A 26154-nucleotide genomic window follows, 5' to 3' on the forward strand; every position below is an offset into this window, starting at 1 on the left:
CCATATTATGAAGAAATATTAACTGCATATTTCTGTCTGTTCTGCATTGTTATTGAGAATTTCAGTTGTTTCCTTCTTATAACAGCCCTATGATTTTGCTTGGATTAATTTTTGTCAAAGTATTTCATTTTTTAAAATTCTGCTTGCTCCTTAGTGTTTGGGGTTGTAAAGTTTCTCACTGATAATTTCTCATATGTTTGTCGTTGCTACTTCACTTGCCACAGACTTACAATAATGGATAAAAGTTTTTGCTAGATTACCTCTCCTGTATTTCATTGAGGCTGTGTTTAAAAACAGACAATATTCTAACTGAACAACTGGATTTTTGAACCTGGTAAAATCATTTACTGTTAGTGACTTTTTTTCTCATTTATTTTCTTTTAAGTGACTTCTCCAACAAATAAATATTTTTAAACTGCAGACCAGGAGTTAATTCTCTTTACATAGAGCAGATATAATTACATGCTGGTCATTGGATAAAACGTTCTTAAAGTTATTTCTACATCTTTGTCCACTGGAAAGAGGTCTCATAGTAAAGGGAACACATTCAGTATTGGAAAGTTATTTCACTTGCTGATATTCCCTGAATGTTTTAACTATGTCAAAGACAGACCTTCAGCATGGCTTGTCATACTTATGTCTCTTATTTTTCTTTCAGATTTTATTATTTCAGGTATGAGTAAGGACACGTTTAAAGAGCTGTTTTGAAGATTTTTTACCAAATGTGTTACCAAATTAAACCTTAAGCCTTGTCTTTTGGGTTTATAAATTATAAATGATCCATCCATGTGGCAGGTCAAATCCTATCTGTGAAATAATTCTATCCATCTTATAATATTCTCCATTATCATGTAGTATAGATATATATATATTTGAGTAAACTCTTTCTATAATTTTTCTCCTTTTCAGGTTGCCAAGAAGCTGAATTAAAATAATTCTGAAGTGCAGGGTCAGAATTTTTGTTGGTCTTAGTTTTAAACTAGTTAAATGGAATTGATATTCTTTTCTGACAGATAACCTTTAGCAGAAGCAATTTAAATAATTTAGAATATGTATGTTAACAATAACCTCAACTCAATCTCAGTGGTATTCACATGCTCTAGGCTGAAGATTTCAGGACTGTCTTTTTTATTTGGAGAGACAGCTGGAATGTTTTATGAATATAAATGCACAAATTGTTGAGTTTTTTTAAATGACCTAAGAACAGCATATGTGGTAGTTTTGTTTACCAGCATTTTAAAAATAAGTTAAAGGAGCTAGGGTTGGGATACAGTTTTTGCAAACATTACTTTTAAAAAGGAGTGCTTCTCCAAAGGATTGAGAGTATGAAATTCTTCACTAACTATTGGCACTTTTGAAGCAAAGCCCAAAATAATATATTTCTGCCAAGTGGGTCTTGCCAATCAGAAGAGGGCTGGAATATTGCAGTAGCTCAGGAGGGTTTTATGAGGAGAGAGAGGGATAGATATGAGCTCATCCTCAGGTGGGTAATCAGCCAGTGTGTGCCCCAAGTCCATAAGGGGTGTGTGAGGGACATAAACCAGAAACACCAGGGAAGACCTCAGGTCATTCAAAGAGGAGAAATGAAGTGGGAAGACTTTAGTGACACAGGAAGTGTCTCAAATTTTCACTGCACAGGAACTGTGTTTTCACCTTCTGGGTATTATTTTTTGTGACACACTGGCCACACGATGTTGTTGAGCAGTGTCTGCTGGGTTCCACAGCTCCTGTTTACAACCTCAATCAAAACCTTTGGGCATTTTTCTGAGTGAGGATATGGATGCCATCCTCTCTCACAGTCCATTCCTAGTTAGGGATGTAAGGCAAAGCTGTTCCTGTAACAACTGCTGCTCCTTTCATTGTCTACATCGACAACCACCCCAGGAAAAGAGGTGCAGCAGGTAGAACTAATTCAATTGCTTTTGATTAAAGATTTATCTACATTATTGCTATAAGTAAAATTGGGATTAATTTAGAGGAGATTCAACCCTCAATCTATCATGATAATCTTAGAGATTTCAGCCTGTTTAATACCATCAGTGCATGCATAAATAGTATTATTTTAAGATTATGAGTGGGAAATAATTTTATTTCCGAATTATTTTAAACATAAGGATTAGAGAAAAGCTCTTTAATAATATTTCTGCTGATTTGGCTATTCTTAGCTACCATAAGGCTGGGCACTGCTGTAAGGTTCATCAGGTAAAAGACAAACAAAATTATTGCAGATATCAATCCTAAATATTGCTAAAAAAACCCTAAGGTAATATACAGGCAGTAAAAGTTTTGTGTCTGACAGAGCAGATTGTTTTAACTAGCAGAGTTTTAATGGAGTAATTGTGACTCTTATGGTAGCTCAAGGTAAAAACAGATCAAAGTATAATATTGCACAGTCATCATAGATTGTGTCAGGGACGTAGAGACAACTAAATCAGCATGCACAAAGGAAAAAGAATGAAAGTTGGAGACTGTCTGAGAGAAACTAAACAGCCAATAAATGGAGAAGGCAACTAAATGTAGCTGACAGTCTTCTCATCTTTCCCCAGAGAAAGAACTTAAATGACTAAAACTGGTCTCAGACTTTAGAAACTTAATTACAAAACTGAAATCAGCCCAATGTACTACTCTTCCAGACACCTCCAGTTCTATTGCACCAAACCAGAATTAGCCCAAAATTTGTCAAAAGCTTGACCTTGAAAAGTCTTCAGCCAGTCTAAAAGACAATGATCTGGGATGATTCAAAATTAAATATCTTTAAGAGTTGCTATTTTAGAATTGCTTGTTAAAAATGTAAGACAAAAGCTCTGGGCTGACATAGATTGATGTTTTCTGTAATTTTAAAACTCTCTGGATTTTCAGCTCAGTCCTCTGATAATAAATAGAGCCATTGTAACCTATAGGGTAACCATGTTTGTGGGGGAAATTAATGAGGTATAGAAGAGAATAGGGTAGCTGGTCAATAACTCTTTTTCTGCTTGCCCATGTAGGTAACTACATTTTGAAAGTTTAGGTGCAGTCAATGTGAAATAACTTCACACATAGCTTTATAGACAAATTTTGATAAAAACATGCATTTACCATGAATAGCCATAAAGAAGTCAAAGAGAAATCTTAAGATTACATTCAAATCATTGTTGATAGAAAGGAAATTGGTATAAAGTTAATCCACATGTTTTTAGATAGTAACAAAGCCAAATCTAACTTGCCAAGAAAGTGAAATTCAGAGTCCTCTATTTTGAAGAACTAATTCATTCTGCTTTAGTATACAGAAGTTTAGTGTAAAATATCCCTTGAAAATTTATGAGAAAGGCTGTTTTACATAAACAGAATTACACCTAATTAAAGCTTTAAAGAACCGTAAATCATGCATAGTTTAGGTTTGTGAAGCTTGAATAAAAGATGTTATTGTGGAAAAATAGTGTTTCTTTAGGATTAACAATTAATTGATGATATGGCAATAGATAGTGGCGTTAAAACTTGTCTTTTCTTTCTTCCTTTTTGGGTGGTGTAGGCATAGGGGAAACTGTCTCCAAACAATTATTCTTGTTTTCTTCCTTCATTTTAATTTCACCAGGGTTACTTCATTAAGAGTTATCTGAACAACAGAAAACCCACTTCTAATTTACAAAAAAAAAAAAAAAAAAAAAAAAAGGTGGGTTTCTTTTGTTTTATTTTGTTTTGATTAGTTGTTTTTTTTATGCTCTAGAGTGCCATTGTAGAAGGAATCAGACATTAAGAAGGTACGTGAAGCTTCCATGGACCCAAAACTGTCACAAACTAGTTTCAACCATTTTTCATCTTGTGAATTCCACAATTATCAGAGAAGAGGAAGATCTCCTTCATTTGCCAGCTTCCTTTTAGAGTATTTTGAATGCTTTAATTCAATTATCTTTGTAAGAGATCTCTCACAGTGATGTCAAAATTTCCATGATAAATCAAGGTTTCCCTGTAAAGCCAGGAGACAAACACTCATTTCTCAGTCTGTAACACTGCTGTCTGGTGTGGTGGTAACATCTCACTTTTCTAAGTGGCAAGTTATTTTGAGTGTTGAAGAGTAACCAATGTCAAGGTTGCAGAGAAAGATTCAGCTAAGCTTTTTTTTTTTTTTTTTGTCACTCTGAGTCTGCCTTTATTTGTCCTTTGTGGAATCTCACAGTTCTGCTATCCCTCAAGCAGTCTTGAGGCTGAAGCACTCTGTCATCCATGATTTACCCAAAAGGATTGGGTGCATTTGAGTCGGTAACCTGTGAAGTGTCACACAGTGAAACAGGTCCTGCCTCTCCTCTTTATCTCTGCCTGTCCCTCATGCATTTGTGCAGTGTAGCACTTTGCTTTCCTGGTCTGACTATCATGTTCCCCAGAGGATATCTTAGCTCTGCAGCTCCTTTCTTCCCTCCCTTCCTCCCTCTGCTCAATCACATGCTATAAGGTGCCAGACACATCCCACACCATACCCCCATCTGTACTGCTCTCTCATGCACAGCAGAAAACACTTAAGGAATGTACAAAGATGTGGATCCTTGTTAAAAACAAAATATTATTTATTTTGCAGGAAAAATAAAGCATTTAGAAACATCATTTTAACAATCTAAAGATTTGTTTGCATTATTTAAGGCATAAAATTTTGTGATAGTCATCCATGAAGCCTCAGTTTTATCCAAATATATCAAGACATGTTGACTATGTCTCAGTTTTGTCTTTGCAAATTTGCTTTTGCCTCTGGCTTACAGGGTCCTTTTTTTGCCCTGCTATCACTCTTTCAGCCTGTGTTCCCAAGCTATGACTCTTCTGGCCTTGTCTTTTTAGCAAGAGTCTTCAGGACCTATGGCTGTGGTCAGTGACCCTTAACAGTTTATATGTCTGTAAGAGTAGCCACTCTGAATTTCTTTCCTGCCTGCTTCCTCAGGCACAGTGCTGCCAGATGTCTGAATATAGCAAACATCCCATTAACCAAGAAAAACACATAATCTCTCTCGGAACAGCACTAAATTTAACATGGTCATTAAAAAAATGCTGTTAGGGATCCATTTCATAGACCTGCTGCTATTCTGCAGCCTACAAAATAAAAGACTAGCATGCCATCTTAATTACACCAAATAATTATGAGTTGCAATCAGAGACTCTTAAGATACATTTACTCCAGAAACTGAGGAGAGCATATGAAAAAGGGAGGGAATTAAATGAAGTTGATAATAAAGCTGAGATTTTCCTTACTATGCATGTTACCATGTCAACTGAGTTATGCAGCATCACATTTGAGATCTATTCAAGACCCCTTCAAAAGCTTAGCAACTAACCAGAATATTATAGATGGATTTTCAGCTGATTTTGACATCTTTTGCATGATAAATACTACTTAACCACATTATTTTTCTGGTTTAATATCAAATACAACTGAGCAAATGTTTAATTATATCCATGCAGATGGTTTATTATGTAAGAGATAATTACTTGTCCCACTTTTAAAGTACTAAACCATGCAGAAAACATGAGGCACAATCATTTTAAGACAGCAAGTAACTTAATATAAAGTATTATTTGCACATAGCAGAGAAATACATGAAACCTCAATATCCTGTGTAAGTCTCAGATAGTTTAATGAGGATTCTTTTGTGTTACTGTGTGAATATTTCCCCTGTTCTAGCTGCCTTCTTAAAGTCAGCATAGCTTTCCCCTGCTGTCTGACAGTGGCCTAAAGCCTTTTGTTGAAAATTGAAGCAATGTAAAGTTTGACAGCTAATCTTTCAGAAAATGTACCTTCCTTTATTTTAAGTGCTTACATATATATAATGTTCTTTATAATTTAAAATACCTTACATATGTTATGAGAAGTATTAGTTACATTTTCAGCATAGATTTGAGAATTATATAAGCTGGTACACAACAAAAATTGGTAGATATATGCAATTAAAGAATTACAACATTTTTACCTGTTTCCTCTGTTAGTTGAGCTACTTAAATGTTTTGAGGAACAAAAGATGCAAAAAATATGACTTAAAAGCAAAATAAAAGTATCAACCTGAAATTGTTTAAATTTTCACTCTTAGTAAAGAATCTGGACTTATTTTAGTAAAACACTGCATTAAGCCTGCAAAAGGGAGTAACTCCAGAAGTGACAAATCCATTGCACAATATTATGATAATCACTTAGCTAGATGAAAATCACACCAGTAATGTAAAAGGAATTAAACACAATTTACCATCAGATGCAGAAAGTTCCCTCACTCTTAAGTCAGATGCTGAAATAATTGTTCTCAGAGCAGCAAAGTAAATGGAGTTTAACCAGTTTCACATCTTGCCTATATTGTTTCTTGGATGTCCAATGGTGAGAGAATTTCTTAATTTTTTCCTCAGCACAGACACAAATACCCTTTCTCTTTTCTCAGGCGCTTTATTTCATAACATTTTCAGGAATTCAAAATAGTTTAGTTGTCTCCTCTTCTCTGATTTGATTACAGTTTCCAGTGCCTGCAGATGATCGAAGGCAGTTGATGGATATGACTTGCTCAGCAAGGGCAACATGCTGGCAGTGATCCTCCAGAAGTGGGATGAGTCTCTGTGGGAGAATAGATGGTTCACATCTTATCACTGCCAAAGATATGCTGAAAGTTCAGGTAGGTGCTCAGTTTGACAGCGTTTGCTTCTTACTTGAATGGAAACCAATTTTTTAATTGAGGATCACTGAATTTTATGCATTTCATATATCTTTAGCTAAACCAGTACAGAAAATCTCTGTCTCAGCAAATGTCTTCCAGACAGATCCGTTTATGCAATCTCTGCATGTTCCTTGGGCAGCACATCATATTCCCCAAACATCCATAATCTGAGTAAGAAAATTGTCTTCCTATGCTGCTTCATATTCCAGAATGAAAGTAGGACTACAGAATAATCAACACTCCCCTCTGGCTCACTTTTGTTACATTTGCACTCAGATAACATGCAGGAGCATAACTCACTGCCTGCTTACTCAAACATGTAATTCCTGGGCTGTGGTTTCCAGGGATTCCATCTTTTATCTAATCCCTGATGATGCTGGATACAGAAATAGTCCAGGAGAAAGTGAGTATCCGAACCGAGGATTACTTATGTTGCTTTCTGATTTCTCCCTTTCCGTTAGCAAGCAAAATAAGGGAGCAAGAGGGAGAAAGAAGCAAAGGGCAAAGGTGGATTGGAAAGAAAGAAAAAAAATCTGAATAATAATTACTTTTCAGTTGTGTGAATAGTTTTGGAAAATGTACCTATAGCAAAAGCTGTGCATTTGTCAGGCTTATGAGACAAAAATAATATTGTTAGAAGTTGATAGCTTTTATTTTGCAAGGGAGCTGAAGTGACCCTTTACAAACTAAGGCTGAACTCCATATTAAGATGAATCCTTGAATATCTGGTATGAAAAATGCTTTTTCCTCCTTTCTCATTAAACAGGGATTGCTTTATTGTTACTGGGCATACACAGTGAGTCCTTCAGTTTCCCCATGGCCACATGCTGTACAGTGCAAAGCTGGAAGAATTGCCCTAGATTCTGCACCTTTTCTGCCTTTCTGTCTGCGTAAGAAGCCATGAAAACTGCAGAAAGAAATATTGTAGCAGTGATTTTCCTGAACTCCCTGCAGAGTTTTTGGTATTCATACTTTTTCATTCTCCAGCTAGAGAGGAAACACAAAGCTTCAGGTTGAGAAAGGATAAAACAAGCACAAAGCTGCATGAAGGAAAAAGAGGAAACAAAGTAAAGATAGCCTTTAAAATATATGCTGCATGTTTCAGTATTATAACTGTGTGTGGTTATAATATGCCTGTAAAAAGCCACTGGTCTAATCAGTAGGAATGTGTGCTCTTATGTATATCTAATATCATAGGCTCTCAGAGATGCAAGTTAAAGCGAAAAGTGTGAATATAGGTTTTAAAGAGCACTGATTTCTGCCCATGTTGAACCAGCCCCATCTATACTTCACAGTGTGCCAACTTAAAACAAAGAGGTGCAGTGTGTCTACCAAACTTAAGTAAAGCAAATCTATTAGATGATAGTCTGAATAAATCACGTACATGATTGGTTTTGTTACAGGATCTATAGATTAAAATACTCTCCCTTAGGTACATAATGAGTCCTGGCATGTTTTCCCAAAAATAGGATCTAGCAGACAAAAGCAGAACAGGTATATTCCTGAATTTATGAAAATTTAGATATGTATATGTGCTGAGACCTGAGGGACTGCATAGCTGTATGGCAAAGAGAGGGTGATTGCCATGTGGGGGCTGAGAGGAGGAAACAGGCTACTGTGTTAAAAACTGAGGGGGAGAGTGGTTATATAAAGATGAAAGACAAGGTACTGCCTACAAACCTGATATAGAAGACATACTTTGGGAAGAATCAGTGATAATGAGACAGCAACAGGAAAAGGAAAGGATATCTTGTACGCCCCTGTACACCATCAGACACAATGCAAAATAACACAAGAAAGGTTAACTGTTTAATATTTGTACAGATACTCTTATGTTGTACATCCTAGCCTCTTCATCCTTTTTGATGTAAGCTTCTTAGATGTATTTTTTTTTTCCCTTGGGTACGAGAATGAGCTAAAATTCAAAGAAAAGCAAATTGCCTTGTTGAGTTGTTTTGTTTTGTTTTTAAAATGAAATACAATACAGCAGACTTAAAAGGAATTTAGTCTATCCCAAGCAACCATAAATCTACCCCTCAGAGAGCCAGGGTCAAACCTATAACATATATAATATATGCAACATACCTGCTGTTTGAGAGGTACAGCCCATTGGTTTCTCAGCCTTTCATTTGAAAATGTTTGCCACAGTGTGATTTGTGCACTACTTGCAAGCATATGCTTCTTATACTAACAGTGCTAAAGAAAATACTGCCATTTATTTTATGATTCACTATATTGCAGTGGGGGCCCTTTGCGTGTGACTGTAATACAAATGGCATATAAATAACCCCTAAAAGCAGAGGGGGGTTGTAATGGGCCACTGGTATAAGATATTCTTTTACCTTCTTAGTCCCAGTTTATGTTGTATTCAGGGAGTTCTTATTCTCACAAGTATTAGGTTATGTGTCGAGTGTTAAGGCATTTATAAAATTAACAGTTCTATTATACCAATAATTGGAATCTGGCATCAGTTGTTAATCAGACCAGTAGCCTGTGGAAATGAGAACTGTGTGATAATGGGAGAAGGGGCTGTGTGTGCACATTGATCTCTGGCTCTCCCTCCTGAGCACTCTGCAAAGCCCATTGCCACAGAATGGCCGGGCTCTAGCAGAGGGAACCTGGCTGTGTCTTGCCATCCCCAGCAGAAGGCAAACCCCTTACACTTCTGGCCACACATCTCTGAGATGGAGGACTCTGTACGGAGTGACAATACCATGTCCGCCTCATGTAATGACAGACAGCACCTTCTCAGCTTAGTTTCTACCCTAGATCCTCCTAAAGCTTTAATCCTAAAGCTTGTCCTTCACCCTGGTGTGCCTCAGATACAGCCTAATTGCCTCTTTTGCTTTTATTATCCTGGTAGAATATATTCATGAAGTATTCCTATATATCCTTTTTGGCAGGCTCAGAGTCTCTACTGCCTTCTTTGCAGACACAAATTTTCAATAAAATGCAAAAAAATGAAGAACTGTGGTGATACCCTCTGAAGATTGTCTTACTTTCCCCAAAGGGACAAATGAAAACTAAATAGGAAACGAAAGTTTCCACTCGTCTCCTAAGGGATATTCTTACAGTCCTTGGTTATGAAATTTCAAGGGCTGGAGGTGTGTGCCTGCAATTGCATTCCAGATTTCTATGAAGTGTCTTCAGAAGGGCTTTATTGAATATTTTCTTTCTAAGATTGGATTTGAAAAAGAGGTGTGGAGATACATCTTATGTTTATGTTTGATGTTTCATCTTGACTGCAGCAGCAAAAAGGCATCATCAGACTGAGAATTTTGGAAAGTAATATTTCTGATGATTTTATTTTAATTATAAAATAAAACCAAGTTAATTCTCCTTAGATTTGAAGCATCTTCCTCAGATACTGAACTTTGATGTTTAGCAAGTGATAGAAAGACTGCTTAGGTGGGGAATCTGTAAAACAGAAAGATTTGTTTTCTAAAAATAAACAAAGAAGCAGTTTCTAAATAATGAAAAAGACAAATAGAGAACAAATATTAGAGGGATAAGATGAAGAAGACATCCAAAAGTAGAGCAGCTCATGGGTGAGATAGTGTCCTAATACAATAAAGCAATTATTAACAAACAAACCAGAATTATGACTTAGAAGAACATTTGCCTATATTCTGATATATATAATTATATACTTAAGCCTGCTAGAAATCAGTAAACCTAAATACTTACTTAAATATTTGCCTTTAATTAAACTGTACACTGAATTTGACTTTGTTTAGAAATAACATAATGTAACTAGGTGTGTATGCCTAGTAGCTTTAAGAGAGTGCTAGGGATTGAAGAAAAAAAGGATAATTATATAAGGAGAAATTATATGTGCTGCTCAAAACTGTGAGAATAGCTCTGATGAATGAACTCAGCTTCTCTAAAGCATAGCCAAGTTTGCAGAGCTGCAAAGCTGTGTTGAGCTGTTCATCTTAGGTTTGCCCATTTATATTAAAGAAAATCCCACCCTGATTCAGCATATTGCTAACAATAGTAAAATTCTTAATAAAATTTCAAGGGTTTCAGGAGCAGTAGACCTTTGGTATATTAATGAAAGTTGAGGATGGATATAACAAAATGTAGTTTAACCAGACACTGTTTCCGCAGATCTAAAAAGCATCCATTTTATTATAGGTCAGTATTATGAACACAGGGCGTTTTTATGTCACTGAACTACAGATGTTTTTATTTAGAGGTAGTGGTGGAACAAACCTATACCACTTTTACTCTGAACACAGTTTGGGACCCAGCGCAAAAAAAGCCCTGAGTGCACAACTAATCACTGAGACCCAATGGAGCCATTTGCATTAGTAAAATTATATTATTGCAGAAGTGTGGGCCAAAGACAAATACCTTCTGTGGAATGATACCCATTAAAGTTTGTGGATACCTCATCAAGGTTCAAAACCTATGAAACAGTCTCTGTGGGACCAAACCACACATATTTTCTGCAGTAGGGTGGAGCAGTGGAGGGGAAGTTCTTCTGTTGCTAGTTTGTTGCCAATAACACAATTGTGAGTTTGCCATCAGTTGCCTGAAAAACTGGTAGAGTTTAATATCTTCGGCTGCACCTGCATTGCTAAATGCATTTCCTACCGGGACAACCCTGCTCTACCAGATGCAGGATGGCTCCTGCCCGCACTGGGACTTCCCCTGCCTGAACAAGGCTGCCTGCATCCAAACTAGCTCTGGGCTTCCTCCTCAAGGACCTACAGGGTGCCCTGGTTGCTGAGAAACATAATTGGTTTTTAATAGCCTGCACCTAGATTTTATTTTGTGGGGAACTAAATGCTTCAGTCCAAAGGACTACTTACCCTGAGCCAGTGCATACAACACAGATGATCAGGGAGCCAAGACCCAGAAGACAACTGGAGGAGTAAGATGTTTTGTAGTTCTGAGGTACCCCTTGAGAAAAGGTTATGAATGCACAATTCCCCATTAACCATTCAGAGAGCCTAATAGCTCTCTGAAAAAATAGAAACAAGTCACCTGTGAAAAATGACAATATGAATTTTACTGCTTTTCCTCATTCAACTACTGCCATATAAAATATTTGTTTGACAATCTCTCTCTCACAGTATCCTTCTAGTATTAAAAAGAAATGCATTTCAAAATTATTTTGCCATCTCCTCTTATTACAGGTTCAGACTTTTAACAAGAAATGCAATTTCAAACAAATCTAACTCACTGTCTTGCTCTAAATTACAGTAGTTTCACGAATACAAGCCGCACGGATTATAAGCCGCACCCCCGGTGCCTCGACAATGTTGCTGTCTTTGTCAATAGATAAGCCGCACCCCGAATATTAGCCGCACTTTCGTTCGTCGCGAGAATCCGTGCGCAGCTTTCACAAATTGGCCAATTAGTAAGAGGATCGCGGCATAGCGGGCTTTACTGGCTCGGGGCGGGGCCAGGCAGGCTCGGCCCGCTCATGGTTGCCGACGGGGCCGGGTGGCCCAGCTCAGCGCCACGGCTCGGCGGGGCTGGCCGGGTGGTGCTGCCGCCGCCGCCGGGCTCGCTGGCCCCCCTCTCCCGTCAGCACCGCCCCGCTGCCGCGTTCGCTCGCCCGGCTGGCAGGGCTGCCGCCGCCGGGCTCGCCGTCCGCCCCGCTACCGCTTTCGCTCGCCCCGCGCCGCGCCTCGCGAGCGCCGCGCCCGCCCCGCGCCGCGCCCGCCCCGCGGCGCTTTCGCGGCTCGCGGTTCGCGGCTCGCGGTTCGCGGCTCGCGGTTCGCGGCTCGCGGTTCGCGGCTCGCGGTTCGCGGCTCGCGGTTCGCGGCTCGCGGTTCGCGGCTCGCGGTTCGCGGCTCGCGGTTCGCGGCTCGCGGTTCGCGGCTCGCGGTTCGCGGCTCGCGGTTCGCGGCTCGCGGTTCGCGGCTCGCGGTTCGCGGCTCGCGGCTCGCGGCTCGCGGCTCGCGGCTCGCGGTTCGCGGCTCGCGGCTCGCGGCTCGCGGCTCGCGGCTCGCGGCTCGCGGCTCGCGGTTCGCGGCTCGCGGCTCCGCTTTCGCGGCTCGCGGTTCGCGGCTCCGCTTTCGCGGCTCGCGGCTCGCGGCGGCGCTTTCGCGGCTCGCGGTTCGCGGCTCGCGGTTCGCGGTTCGCGGCTCGCGGCTCGCGGCTCCGCTTTCGCGGCTCGCGGCTCGCGGCTCCGCTTTCGCGGCTCGCGGCTCGCGGTTCGCGGCTCGCGGCGGCGCTCTCGCGGTTCGCGGCTCGCGGTTCGCGGCTCGCGGCGGCGCTCTCGCGGTTCGCGGCTCGCGGTTCGCGGCTCGCGGTTCGCGGCTCCGCTTTCGCGGCTCGCGGCTCGCGGCTCCGCTTTCGCGGCTCGCGGCTCCGCTTTCGCGGCTCGCGGCTCCGCTTTCGCGGCTCGCGGCTCGCGGCGGCGCTTTCGCGGTTCGCGGCTCGCGGTTCGCGGCTCGCGGTTCGCGGCTCGCGGTTCGCGGCTCCGCTTTCGCGGCTCGCGGTTCGCGGCTCGCGGTTCGCGGCTCCGCTTTCGCGGCTCGCGGTTCGCGGCTCGCGGTTCGCGGCTCCGCTTTCGCGGCTCGCGGCTCGCGGCTCGCGGTTCGCGGCTCCGCTTTCGCGGCTCGCGGCTCGCGGTTCGCGGCTCCGCTTTCGCGGCTCGCGGCTCGCGGCTCGCGGCTCGCGGCTCGCGGCTCGCGGCTCGCGGCTCGCGGCTCGCGGTTCGCGGCTCGCGGCTCGCGGTTCGCGGCTCGCGGCGACGCTTTCACGAGCGTCGCTTTCGCTCGCCCCGCCGGCAGGGCTGCCGCCGCCGCCACCAGGCTCGCCGGCCGCCCCCTCCCGTCTGCACCGCCGCCGCATTTCCTCGCCCTGGCCGGCACTGCAGGCCCCCGCACCGCCGGGCTCCCCCACGCTGCTGGCCCCGATTATGCTGGGCTTCCCCCGCTGCCAGGCAGCCCCACCCGCCGGCCTTCCTGCTTCTGCCATGCTCCCGTGCGCTGCTAGCCCCAGTTCTCCCGGGCTCCCCCGCCCTGCTGGCTCAGGCTCTGCCGCCCGCCCCTGACACTGCTGGCCCCGCCTCTGCCAGGCTTTCCCACCTCTGCCGGGGCCGGCCGGGCTCCAGCTTGGCTTGGGGCTGCCGCGGGCTCTCACTTCCGTGTTGGCAGCTTTTAGAATTTTGTTAATAGATTAGCCGCCCCGGAATATTAGCCGCACTTCCGGGTTTCCACCAAAATTTTGGTCAAATTGGTGCGGCTTGTATTCGTGAAATTACTGTAATTGCAGTTGTTTGCAACTTTCCTTTTTGCACTGCTCATGTCACTGGAATCAACCACTAAATGGCATGTGGGTTACAGGTTTCAGCAACTCTGTAATTATGAATGGCAATGTTGTATCTCTTCTTTTGAGAAGTAAAAAAAATTAATTAATCATACAAGTACATGTGAGGAGCACAGAAAAGTGTGATCCAGGTACTAAGACATTCACCCTTGACTTAATTCAAAGCTGTAGGAGACACAAGAAGAACCCAAGAGTCATAGGAAGGTGAATTTTAAAAAGTTATTTGTGCCCTAGGCATCTGAACACTTTCACATGGGCCTGTGCTTCCCATAAAGCACCCATGGGGAACAAGGAATATCAAAACAGGCTGCAAAGCTGGGTGAAATGAATGTTGTCCCAGGTTTCTAGATCTCAGCAGGTTTTAGGGCTGAGCACTGTGGAGTCTGTGAAGACTGATACTCCTGGACATGCAATGACACAAGGTATTACGGGTATAATATGCACAGAAAGCACTGCATGCCAAAAATAGAGGGTATCAGCCAACTTCAGGTGCCTCAGTCCTTAGTAGAGAGCTGAGGGAGTTGCTGGCATAAGACTTTCTTGCTGTCCTCCATGTATTCAGTGAGAGGAGAAAATTTACTAAAAATATCATTTTTATCTGTGAGAGAATGAGCAGCAGATTGCAGCAGAATACAGCAGATTTCAATCTACCAGGCACACTACAAAATAAAATGCATTAAGATGCCTTTAACTGCATAACACAGGTGCAGAAAAACTGTATTCTCTGATAATCTATTTCACCATTATATTAAAAAATGAAATTAACAAGTCTTCAGGCTCAGGAGAATTTAAATATTAATATTTTCTGTAGAACTGTAATCTTATTAAAAGTACATCTTGTACAAATTAGGTTTTGTGAATGAAGAACAAATTCAATTCACATATTTCAGAGTTACTTAAAATTTATTTCCTAATGGAAGGTCTTATTATAAAATTGACTTTTTTAGAAGAGCAATCATTTCTTTTACAAAGGCGAGTTCTACTATAGTTACTCCAGAAATCATCAAAAACTAGTAGAACACTATATAAAATTATCATATTTAGAAACTAAAATGTATGGGGCTAGAAAGCTAGATGATACTGGGAAAACTTTCAAGAGGTAATTGATTTGTTTCAGTAGAGCTCTAAAATAGGTTCCATTAGATCAAGCGATATTTATTGAAAATGACATAAACAGAAATCAGTTTCATGGCAAAAACCATTACATATTACACAGGAACCTCCATGCTGTAAAGCACTGTTTGAAAATTGTGCTTTCCATCAATTAAATCTCAGATAAATGAAGCTGTTCTTGAACAACTTTGAAAATAATTTAAAGAGTTGGTTGTTCATGTCAGATCACCATAGGAAGAAAAAAAAAATCCTCTTTACTGGGTTATGCAACATATTCAGGTGCTTTTGCAGTCCCAAAATCAAGAATGGGTCAGGAACAAAATGTGGTAATAAGGAATTACATGGTATATGATAGTGTTCAACCTCCAACCTTGTGACCAGGCGTGACTAGCAAAATACCTGTGTTCCAGATTAATCTGGAATTGCAAAGGCAGAGTAAGTTAGATGGCTCAAGATACTTCTCAGGTGACTGATACCAGGCTTGGATAACAGATAAGACTTCACTTTAGGTTAGCAGAACCCCTGCATTTCTCGTGTTTCTCCACTGCAGTGTTCCTTAGCAAGAGATCAGCTTTGTTCTCAGGAACTCTGAACTGTGACCCTCATAGAGGAAAGAACAATTTCAACTTTGTAAAGGAAGATCTGTAAACAACACATAGGACAGCACTGTTCCATGATTTATGTATTTCACAGTAAAAGCTTACTGAATCATACACAACAATCTGGCTGAGCTTCACCAGCCTGAATTTGGCCCATTGCTTTTGTCTAATATTCTACATGTTGGGCTATGCAGATTCATGTTCACAGTATAACAGGCACAGAAAAATATCTGGATAACTAATTAATATTTGGAGAATATTTGTGCATTCCAAATTCCAACAATTTTAATTTCATGTTTAGTGCAACAGGTTAATTGTCTGAATTGGCCATAAATTACAAAAATCCTAATATTTTAATAATTATTTCAGCACAACAGTGATTATATGTCTCATTTTCTTCACACAAATATTTAGAAAAGTTATGAGAAATGCCTTATTTATGTACTGAAAAAAAGAAAAAGGAAAAATATGTCCGTTCAACTGGGCTCATAAATTTAATTACACTGATTTTAAAGGACAGATAATGCTCAGATTAGCCTTCCATCCTGTATTCCAGACAGAATCTAGATTTTCTTCTGTGCCCTTCTGATGTACATGATGATTCCCACAGGATTCCATAGTGACAACACTGTGTGTGTTTGTAGACTATCTCCAGATTCCATTTTGGTCTCTTCTAGAAGAACCTGTCTCTATCTGTGCATGAATCTGCCAGTTCCTCACATCAGCACTGACAGTCCACATGCAATCTAGTGAGCTGAATTAATTAGGAAATATTTGGAATTTTTTTATATTCTTCATTTGGATACCAAGTCATTTTGCATGCTCTTAGGCATCATACCTGATTGCTCTTAGGCATGTCACAATATTCTCAGACAAAGCAGACAAGGTTTTCAGCACTGTGGGATGAAATCTGGCATTGAATTTATGAGTTAAAACTTCTATGTGATTATTTGCTTCACTCAATACACTTATTTATAAGTTAATTTTGTTAGTGTCTTTATTACATCCACTTCCCATTTTGACAATGCCCAAGAACTACATGAAATTGGTTCAAATTAACATTGGGCTTGGTGTGTCAAATGAATTAGTGGTTGTTACTACAATTTTATATTCCAGCACTGTGAGCTCAATTGTTTTCCAGTACATTGCATGTATTATTTTACAGCAAAGCTTCAAGGACTTTTTTGCTGCTGAAAGCCTCTTGGAGATTCATTCTGTTTTGACTGGACGACAGGATATCAGCAGGGGATGACTAAAAACAAGGAATAAGGAAAAAAGTTTCCCTCTAGGAGACTCAGACTCAGCTGGAATGCAGACTTCCCTTTGGATGGGAAAGAATTTTTAATTATGTAGAAAGAATAACTGAAAAAAAGGAGAAGATGTACATAATTAATGGCTGGTTTCACCTAACAACAGCAAGCATTAATCTGATTATTTTCAAACAGAAAGTAATTATAACAATATTCAGAGTATGAGCAATAAACTACTTCTTCAGGTACTCTCTTCTCTTCCCTAGAATAAAACACCCCAATGTGATTGTGTCACTTAAACTTTTGTAAAGGGAAATAAATCCTCTGAGTCTTCTTATGCATATTCTGATCAGCTCACAGAAATGTCATAATCTTCACACAAGCAACTGGTGTGTGAAAGTCTTCAGCATTCAAAAGAAAAGGGAAGAAAAAAGCCTGGATAGTCTGCCTGCACTGCAATCACATGGGTTTGTAATCAAAGGGTACTATCCCAATTTAAAGAAGTTGAAGAGCAAGTCCAGAACAGAAGTTAATCAAAGAAATGAGGCAGCAGCTGTTAGAACTGGTCTTCTTTGACACAGGGGTGTACTCTTGGCTTTTGATTGTCTTGTCCACTTAAGTAAGCACATCCTTCTCTGGAAAGCTCTTTTCAGCTGTTGGTCCCCAGCCTGTGTTGGTGCCTGGAAGTTTTCTATTCCAGAAGTTCAAGTTTGAATTTCTTTTCTTTTTTTGTTCTGTTTTGTGTTTTTTGGTTGGTTGGTTTTTAGTTTGTTTGTTTTAGTTTTTCAGGTTTCTGAGATACTTAAAATCCATAAGTCAACCTATATTCAATCCTAAACTAACTGAACTTTTTATAGATTAAAAAAAATAAGTTCAAAATTAAAGCATTTAAAAGATACTTTCTTTCAGATGGAATAATTTCTTCACTGAAAAGCTTGTTAAGCATAGGGACATGCTGCCCATGGAAGTGGTTGAGCCACCATCCCTGCAGGTATTTAAAAGACATGTGGGTGGGGCACTGAGGACATAGTTTAGTGGTGGACATGGCAGTGCTGGGTTAACAAAGATCTTATCCAGCCTAAAAAGTTGCATCATTCTATGATTCTGTGGTTCTTGGAAGCATTGCCAACCTGCAATGCTGAATTCTGCTAACCTTTGAGTAATGTCTGAATGCAACTGGTGATCCTGACAAATAACTCTTGGTTAGAGAATAATTTTCAAGAAACAGAAGGTTAGTAACTCACACAATACTTTGGTTCATCTTCAGACCCACCAATTTGCTTTGACAGAGCAGCAGTGTAAAGATTTCATTTTAGGAGGAAATGTAGAGCTGAACGAACCTTCTCAATTCTTTTTTTTCAAGCTTCAGCCTTCTTAGATCAAACATTTTTATACTGAAAGCAGACATTCTTACTTACGAGCCTAATATCTCTTCCTTATGAGACAGCTGTATTTACAGCCTGTAGGCATGGGCAGCTAGAGCCATTTCAGGAAAAAAGTTACTGGTATCTTTATCATGATTATGCAGGTATTACTGGTAACATATTTTGCTTTTAGGTTCTCCATGGACCACAAATGATGGTAGTCTTAACAGCCTTTAATCTTATTGGCAAGAATTATGCTTCTCTGGAAACTGACAGTCTTCTGACTGGAATAAAAAAAAAAAGAGGAAATTATCTTATTACTGCTATTATTACTTGCAGCACAGTTTCTCCTGCTGATGGCAAGGGTAATCAAGGTGATGGAAACCCACACACTTGATTCTCACTCAGTCAGTACACTAAAAGATGTAAAGAGGCAAGTCCTGAGCTCCTCAAATCAGACAAACTTCAACTAAAAAAAAAAGCACCTGAATAGTAATCCATTAAAGATTAAATTAAATACACAGTAGGCATTTTTTAATCTCGCTCTCAGTTTATATTTATGTTGGTTATAATTATGCTGGCCATATATAAACTGAGTAAAAAAAAACAAAAAATCACATTTTACCCTGACCAGACAACCAGATATTTAACATAACATATTTATATGACATTTTAGGAATTTAATGTCACAAACTTCAAAATTTGCTTTACCCTGATAAACTCTCTCTACATACAGATGAATATTTCAAACTATTCTGCAGTGCTTTGAAACAATAAGTGGGAAAATTAACATGTTTACTTAAAGTTATCTTTATATACATCTTTATATCTATATCTATATATCTTTAAAGTTTAATGACAGATAAATTCCCTGAGGAGAACAAAGGGTGAGGAAAGTCCTTGAAAGACGCTGCTGAGGCATTTTCAAATGACAAGAACTGTCAGCAGCACCAGAGCAAGCAGAAAAAAGTGATCTTAACCTTTTATTAATGCTTACAGGTTTGTGCCTAAATCAAGCGTCAGGACAGAGACTGCATGCTTTGGTTAGGTTTTGTTTGCTATTTCACTTTTACTGATTTCTTCTTGTTAAGTAATCCAGAACAAACTATACACACTATGCTAGGAATAATGTCTGTGATCCCTCCTGTGCATACCACAGCAAGGAAAGAACTCTGCTGGAGATGGTCCAACCTATACAGAACATCATCCCACCTTCTCCTAAGAACCCCTGAAGTCCAGCCCTATTGCTGTCCTGACTGTGGACATCCGGGCTGTGATTGACAGATGAAAGCTGGATCTAATGGATGATTGCCTTTCCATTCCAGTTAGCTAGATGGCCTTTACTTTCTCTCAGTCATTTACCGTCCATATAATTTTTCATTCCACACATCTTTACACACATTCATGACTCTTAATTTCAGGCACTCAGCTGAGTTTTCTCAAAGGTGAGAGGGAAATGTCAGTGAAAATGCACTTGCCTCAAAAATGGCATCATTTTCTAGGAGTAATTCTCTCGCTTTCTTGGTCTTGAGAGGTGATCTTAAGAACATTTTCCCAATTTAAGGAGAGTTCATAACTCTAGGCTTATCATTGTATAGCAAGGAAAAAAAAAAACAACCCACACTAAACACCCCCCCAACAGATTGTCTAAGTCTTTCTAAGATTTCTGGAGCTCACTGAAGTAATATTAAGAACATTATTTCATGTAACAGCATTTAAAAAAAAAAGAGTCCTGACCAGTCAGATTTTGTCATCCCTGACAACTGCATTCTCCTGCATGTACAAAGTGCTTTCACTCATGAAAACCTGTCTTAGCAAAACCCAACTTGTAAATATGGAGAAATGACAAGGTTCTGCTTGGTTCTTCTGCATTCTTTAAAAACTCTCCGAAAGACAGTGGTGAGGGTTGAAGTTAAGACAGTCATTAAGGAAACTGAGATGCTGGCATGAAAATCTAGTGCAACCTACACTCACCCACCATCATAGAAAGGAGTAACTTATGCTCTTTTTAACTGCAACTACTTTACTTCTTTTTCTATATCTCCATGGAGCTCAGCTGCAGACTGGTTGGCTGACCTGACAGGAAGGGGAAGACAGGCAACTGAGTAAAAAAGAAATTACAGTCACATAATGCCTGTAAACCAGCCCCGCCAAGGTCTTCAGCAAGATTCTCAGGACAACTGAAAGCCAAACCCATGCTCAAAGCATCTTTAAATTTTATTATTCCTTCTTGTTTGTGAATGGAAACTTAAGGTCACTTAAGTCAAATCTGGTTTAAGACTCATGAAGGACCAGTGCGACCTATCAATATTTCTTTGACAAGGGTATTGCTAGTGGCTTGCTGCAGTCTTGCATTGCCTCTCTTGTTGGCACAAAGCCCCTTTGGCAGCTGTGAGGAGTGAAAATTCTCCCTCAGTGGCTGTTGTGGGGTCATTTCTACTGAGTCTGTGTGTGCTGTATTCTGGTGTGTTTTCCAGCTCAGTTAGAGAAGATGATACACAATCCTGGGACAGAAGTCTGGCCTTGGTTTCTGGAGACCAAAGCACACTGCACAACATAAATACAAAACTGTCAGAGCTTCTTGTGGGAATGCTTCCAGGTAGCTCACAGCAGGGTGCCAAGGGACTTGGTCTCAGGCAGCATCTGTGAGAGATCTACACAAACTTGGTGCCATTGTGATGACACATACAGCCACATGAACAGCACTCAGCAGAACTCAGGGACCCAGGCTATTATAAGACTAAGAAAAACTACTCCTGATGAGGGGCGGCTTATACACTTGCCAAGATCATGGAATCATAGAATCCTAGAATGGCTTGGGTTGGAAGGGACCCTAAAAATCATCTTGCTCCAATGCCCCTGCCATGGGCAGGGACAACTTCTCTAGACCAGGTTGATCCAAGCCCCATCCAACCTGGGCTTGAAGCCCTCCAGGGATGGAGCACCCACAGCTTCTATGTGCAACCAGTGCCAGTGTCTCACCACCCTCACAGCAAAAGTTTTCCTCCTAATATCTAAATCTACTCTCTGACAGTTTAAAACCATTACCTCTTCTCTTCTATCACTACATCCACTTATGAAAAGTCACTCTTCCGCTGGCTTGCGGGTGCCCTTTATGTTATGGAAGGCTGCTACAAGGTCTCCCCAGAGCTTCCTCTTGTCCAGGCAGAACAACCCCAACTCTTAGACTGTCTTCTTATATATATACAATTTATATATATATATGTGTATTTATTTATTTATTTATTTATTTATTTATTTATTTATAAGTGAGTATAAAGGGAAATAGTTTTAGGCAGGGTGTAAAATAATGTAAAATATCTAGAATGAGTTCTGAGCGCCTGAAAAATTCTATTTTGGATATACTTGAGTGCCTGAAAAATTTCTTTTCTATATACTTTGTATAACCAGATAATACTTAAAGAACTACTAAAACACCATTCCCCCCTCCTCTTTATTTGCCTCAGGAGATCAAAGTAATAACTCCACAGTAATACCTTCATTTGGTCATAGCTGGAATACTAATAACTTTATTTATTTTCTAGTTAAAATAATCAGAAGAGTTTATATTCTCCTTGAAAACAAACTGTGTTGCAGTAGTTGCTTAATGAATTAATGACACTCACCATCTTGGCTACTTCTGGTAGGGAGAAGGCAGCTCAAGTTCTTCCCAAGGAAAATAATCCCATTACACTACACGTGTCCTTGTTTTGTACCACAGTGGTGGAGCTCAGAGGCAAAAATGCTGGATTCCTTGAAAATTAATGTTTGTAGAAGTTGTATGTTACAACATCTCAGCATGATCCAGTTAATTTTTTCCAGTTAAGTCAACTTAAATATATTGCTTAGTCTTCTATGTCCTTTACAGACAGACTCATATGTAGTGTTTGCTCTTTACTCTTTTCATTTTTAAATTATGAGATTGTAAAACCAGCATTCAGAAACTTGGTAAAAAGATCAGCCAAGTAAATGAGGAGTGAAAATTCTTTAACCTTCATTTTAAGTGCTCCATATGGCAGTGACATCATAAGCTGATAGTGGGAGACCTTTCACTGTGTTGTTTTGGGGTTTTTTTCTAGAAATCCTGCATATTGGAAGTGATTTAATTGTGTTGCATCTTTCCCCTGCCAACACACGGTAGTTTCAAACCAGCCAGGCTGATGTGCATGGCAGTTCTGAAGGGAACTCTGCAGTGGCAGTCATGGTGTTTTGTTTCCAACAATAAATTCCTTCTAACTCATTACTGGAAGTTTGAAAATGCCTTGAAAGAAGACAGGCCTGTGCTTTCATCCTTCCAAAAGTTGGGGGAGAAAGAATGGGTGCTATCATTACAGTCATGTGGTATTTATTTCCCATCTAGCTAAATGTCAGCCTTTTAAAAATCCGGCTTAAAGGCTCATTACAACAGCCTACATCAAAGGCAGATTCTCAGGTGAGCTGGATGGCATGGAAAAGTAGACAACTAACTGTGATTTACAGACATGGAGAGTGTCCAGCTGCTAAACCAAATTTCTGTGTTAATCTTAAAGGGAGTTTGAAGAAAGTTGAGAGTTTAATAGGCTCTTTGTTCTTCTGGTCTATTTTTGCTTTGGAATGGGGAAAAAGCTGGTTTCACTTTTCAGTTCATATGCAACAGAACAAATTTATAAAAATGTTTACATTTTTTCCTGAAGGTTTTTGCTCTGACTGTCCCTATTATAAAAGTGTTGTAACAAGAGCTTTAAAAAAAATGCTTCTTGCCCTTAGGTTGTGCAAGTAGCAGCACTGTGTGCCCTCTGCCAGCACAACTCAGTGACTTTTAAGATGAATAAGAGGGCCTTTACAACTCAGTTGGTTCTCCTTCCTTAATAACTATATCTTCCTAAACCTACCAATTTGTTTCTGATAAAAAAAATTTCAGATAAAAAAAAAATTCAAAGTTAAAAAAAAAAAGAGAAGCAAAGAAATGGAAGAAAGCATGGACCACAGGCAAGGCTAGTTCAGTTTCCAGCTCTTTGAAGAAGGAAGCAGAAGGCAGAAAGCAGAACTTTGTCATATAATTTTTTGTTATTTCCTCTGCTTTTCAAGCACCTTGGCTATTTGATCTCCAGCAGAGAGGCACTGTAGCCATTTTTATGCCAGAGGCTTGTCTTCACATACCCCTTCCAGAACTATATTTCACAGTGAATGGCAAGGGAAACTACTGACTGATCTTCAAAACCACGTGCAAGTAAAATGGCAAGCTATTACACCATTGTTCTCTTAATTATTCTTTCTTGAAGCTCAGTTTAATTTTTTTTCTTTTTTTCTTGGATTATGCTCTCCCAATGAATGAGATATTACTTGACCTTTAAATGTCAAAATCCCTTTGAAAGGCATTACTGTGAACTCTGGAGCCATACACCACATGTGGATGGCTAATATATGTAGGAATCAATTTCATGATGTACAGCCAGGCATATGAATTTATTTTATTATTCCTCTCACCTCCCCACCCCCACAAAAACAAATTTTCAACTAGTTACTGCTATTTTAAGAAGAGAGTAGGGAGAGAATATACTGGCAGGCTGATTGACATAAGTCAGCCAACTCTTCCAGCTAAAGGTCTGAGTCTGCAAGCTGTTTCTTGTGGGTGGATCTCTGAGCTAAGATTGAAAAGCCTGAAGAATTCAAACTGAAATCAGCTACAGCTAAGTTATAAGCCATAAACTCACACTTTAAAAGTTATTGAAGTGAAGAAACAGAGTGAAGTCACTTCACATATTATTATTACCATTTTACATTTGCTCCCAATCAGTTTTAACATACAAGTGTTCTCCATATTTTTTGTGTGTTTTTCTCTCACTTTGGGCAGCAAGAAGAGGTTTCCATATCTACATCTACCTGAACAAAATCCAACATCTGAGTCAAATATCCTATCTCTTTCCTTGAAAATGTATGGAGAAAGTCAGAGCAGCGGAGCCAGAGATGAGGAGGGAATTGAAAATATTCCCAGTACAGTTGACAGTTTCATTCAGGCTCACGTCTCTAACCCAAGGGTGTTTGGCAATGATTCAGTCATAAGGGATGTTCTGTACCAATCTCAGCTAGGACAAAATAGCAGATTTTGTCCAGTTCTCATGCCAGTAAAGAAAGGAAGATTAAAGGACCCTTTCCTCCATCAGTTTCTGAAGGAGAATGTGACAGATTTTGAAACCATAAATTCAAAGTAATGCCCATGGCACTCTGCAGAAGAGACTATGGATTTCTACTTGTGGCTGTCATTTTGCCTGAAAATTCGGACTGCTCTGTTTTACCCTTTGGAGGATCCTTGTCCCTACAGAGAAGACATTTAGCCTTCAGGAAGGGAGGATGAAAAACCTTATTAACTTGCCATGATTTCTCACACTCACTTGGTCTAGACTGGTGGAAGTGGCTGTCACAAAGAATCAGGATCAGGGCTCTGCTGTGCTGCAGAAGCAGTCCATGATATGAGCAGCCTGCAGGAAACTAGGCACTGCAGAAATCTGGATATTACATCTTTCTGGGTGGCCAGAAATAATCCCGTTTTTTTGGTGTATGAAAATATAAGCGAGCACAGTTTCCACCATTCATTCAATTTTTTTGTTTCATTTTTCTGAGTTAGAGGACGCTTGCAGGATTTAACTGGTAATGCCTGTCATGTTGAGCTGGAAACACCTCTAGAACATGACAGAATTATAGTGCTTACAACGCCCACAGGAAACAGTTGTTATCCCACAGACAAGTGAGAAATTGAGTCACTGCATCATCATCATCTCCTACAGCCCAGCCGAGTGTCCTAATTATAACATCATTCCATATTCAGAACTGTCTAAATAAAATGAAGCCTTAAAGGTAAGTACCTCCACATACTGCATTGTCTTGCTGTCTCACATTTGAATTACAGACACCTAGGCTGGGTCACGACCTGCAGGGTCACCTTGAGAGGTGGTGTAGACCACAGTAAGGGCTGTTCAATATCCACCTAATGAAACGCTTTATCCTGAAGAGTACAGGTCATGGCCATCACTGGGAACTTTCCACTCAGCCATGCAAAGCTCCCTCCTGTGTGCTCACTAGAACACATGCTGACCCAGCACTTTGTTGGACTGAGATTTCCTCACAATCAAAGGAGCACATTTGATTACTTAATGGCCCTCAGAAAGCAGATTTAGAAGTAATCATCTATTCTTAGTTCAACCACTTCTCCTTTTAAAAATGTTTTCCCAAGAGCCCAGCCCAGATGAATGGGATGTCATCCACAGAGCTGTGCAGCTTGACTGCAATTTCTACCCACCAGCCTGGAGAAGGTACCCGATGGTTAAAGGTACAACACAGAAACAAGAATTAAACCCCTTCTTTTATGGACCCAAGAAAATCCTCTTCCACTCAGGTAACTGTCACCTGAGAAAAAACTACAGGTATTGCAGATTTTTGTGGTTTGTAATACTACTAGCTTTAAGTTTCCCATGGAATGCATATCTCCTCCAAGTGGGCAGACAGGCTGTACATTCACTCCCTGCTGAGCATGATTCCACTGGTAATAGTGATGGGAATAGATAATCTCAGAAAGCAATACCTGGATTTCTCCATGCCAATATCACTGCTTCCAGCAGCTGGAATGGTGCCCTCTACCTGAAAATTTAAAGACAAAACCAAGACTCATAAATATGAGTCATTAAAAGTAATTAAAAACCTTTGGTATGAAGTACTTCCCACAGAAGTGTCTATTTTAAAAAAAAAAAATAAAATACATATTTTAGAAAAATAAGCATTAACATCTAGTAGTGTAATTTTAAATTCTTTTTTTCCTGATATCAAATAATGTCTTTATTCCAGAAAAGCTGCATGCACATGTTGTCTAGACTGTCTTCAATTTCCTATCTTTTCTACCAGAGAAATC

General features: G+C 40.1%; 1 long non-coding RNA gene across 1 annotated transcript; it reads right to left on the minus strand.

Moving 5' to 3' along the window:
* Positions 1–18478: 18478 nt before the first annotated feature.
* LOC117010847 lies at positions 18479–25888 on the minus strand. Its single transcript, XR_004420777.1, has 3 exons — positions 25831–25888; positions 21899–22025; positions 18479–18556 (listed from the first exon to the last, which is right to left on the minus strand). It is a non-coding gene; the product is annotated as an uncharacterized LOC117010847 (long non-coding RNA).
* Positions 25889–26154: the final 266 nt, after the last annotated feature.

Source organism: Catharus ustulatus, chromosome 2, assembly GCF_009819885.2.
Source record: "Catharus ustulatus isolate bCatUst1 chromosome 2, bCatUst1.pri.v2, whole genome shotgun sequence".
Lineage (NCBI taxonomy): Eukaryota > Metazoa > Chordata > Aves > Passeriformes > Turdidae > Catharus > Catharus ustulatus.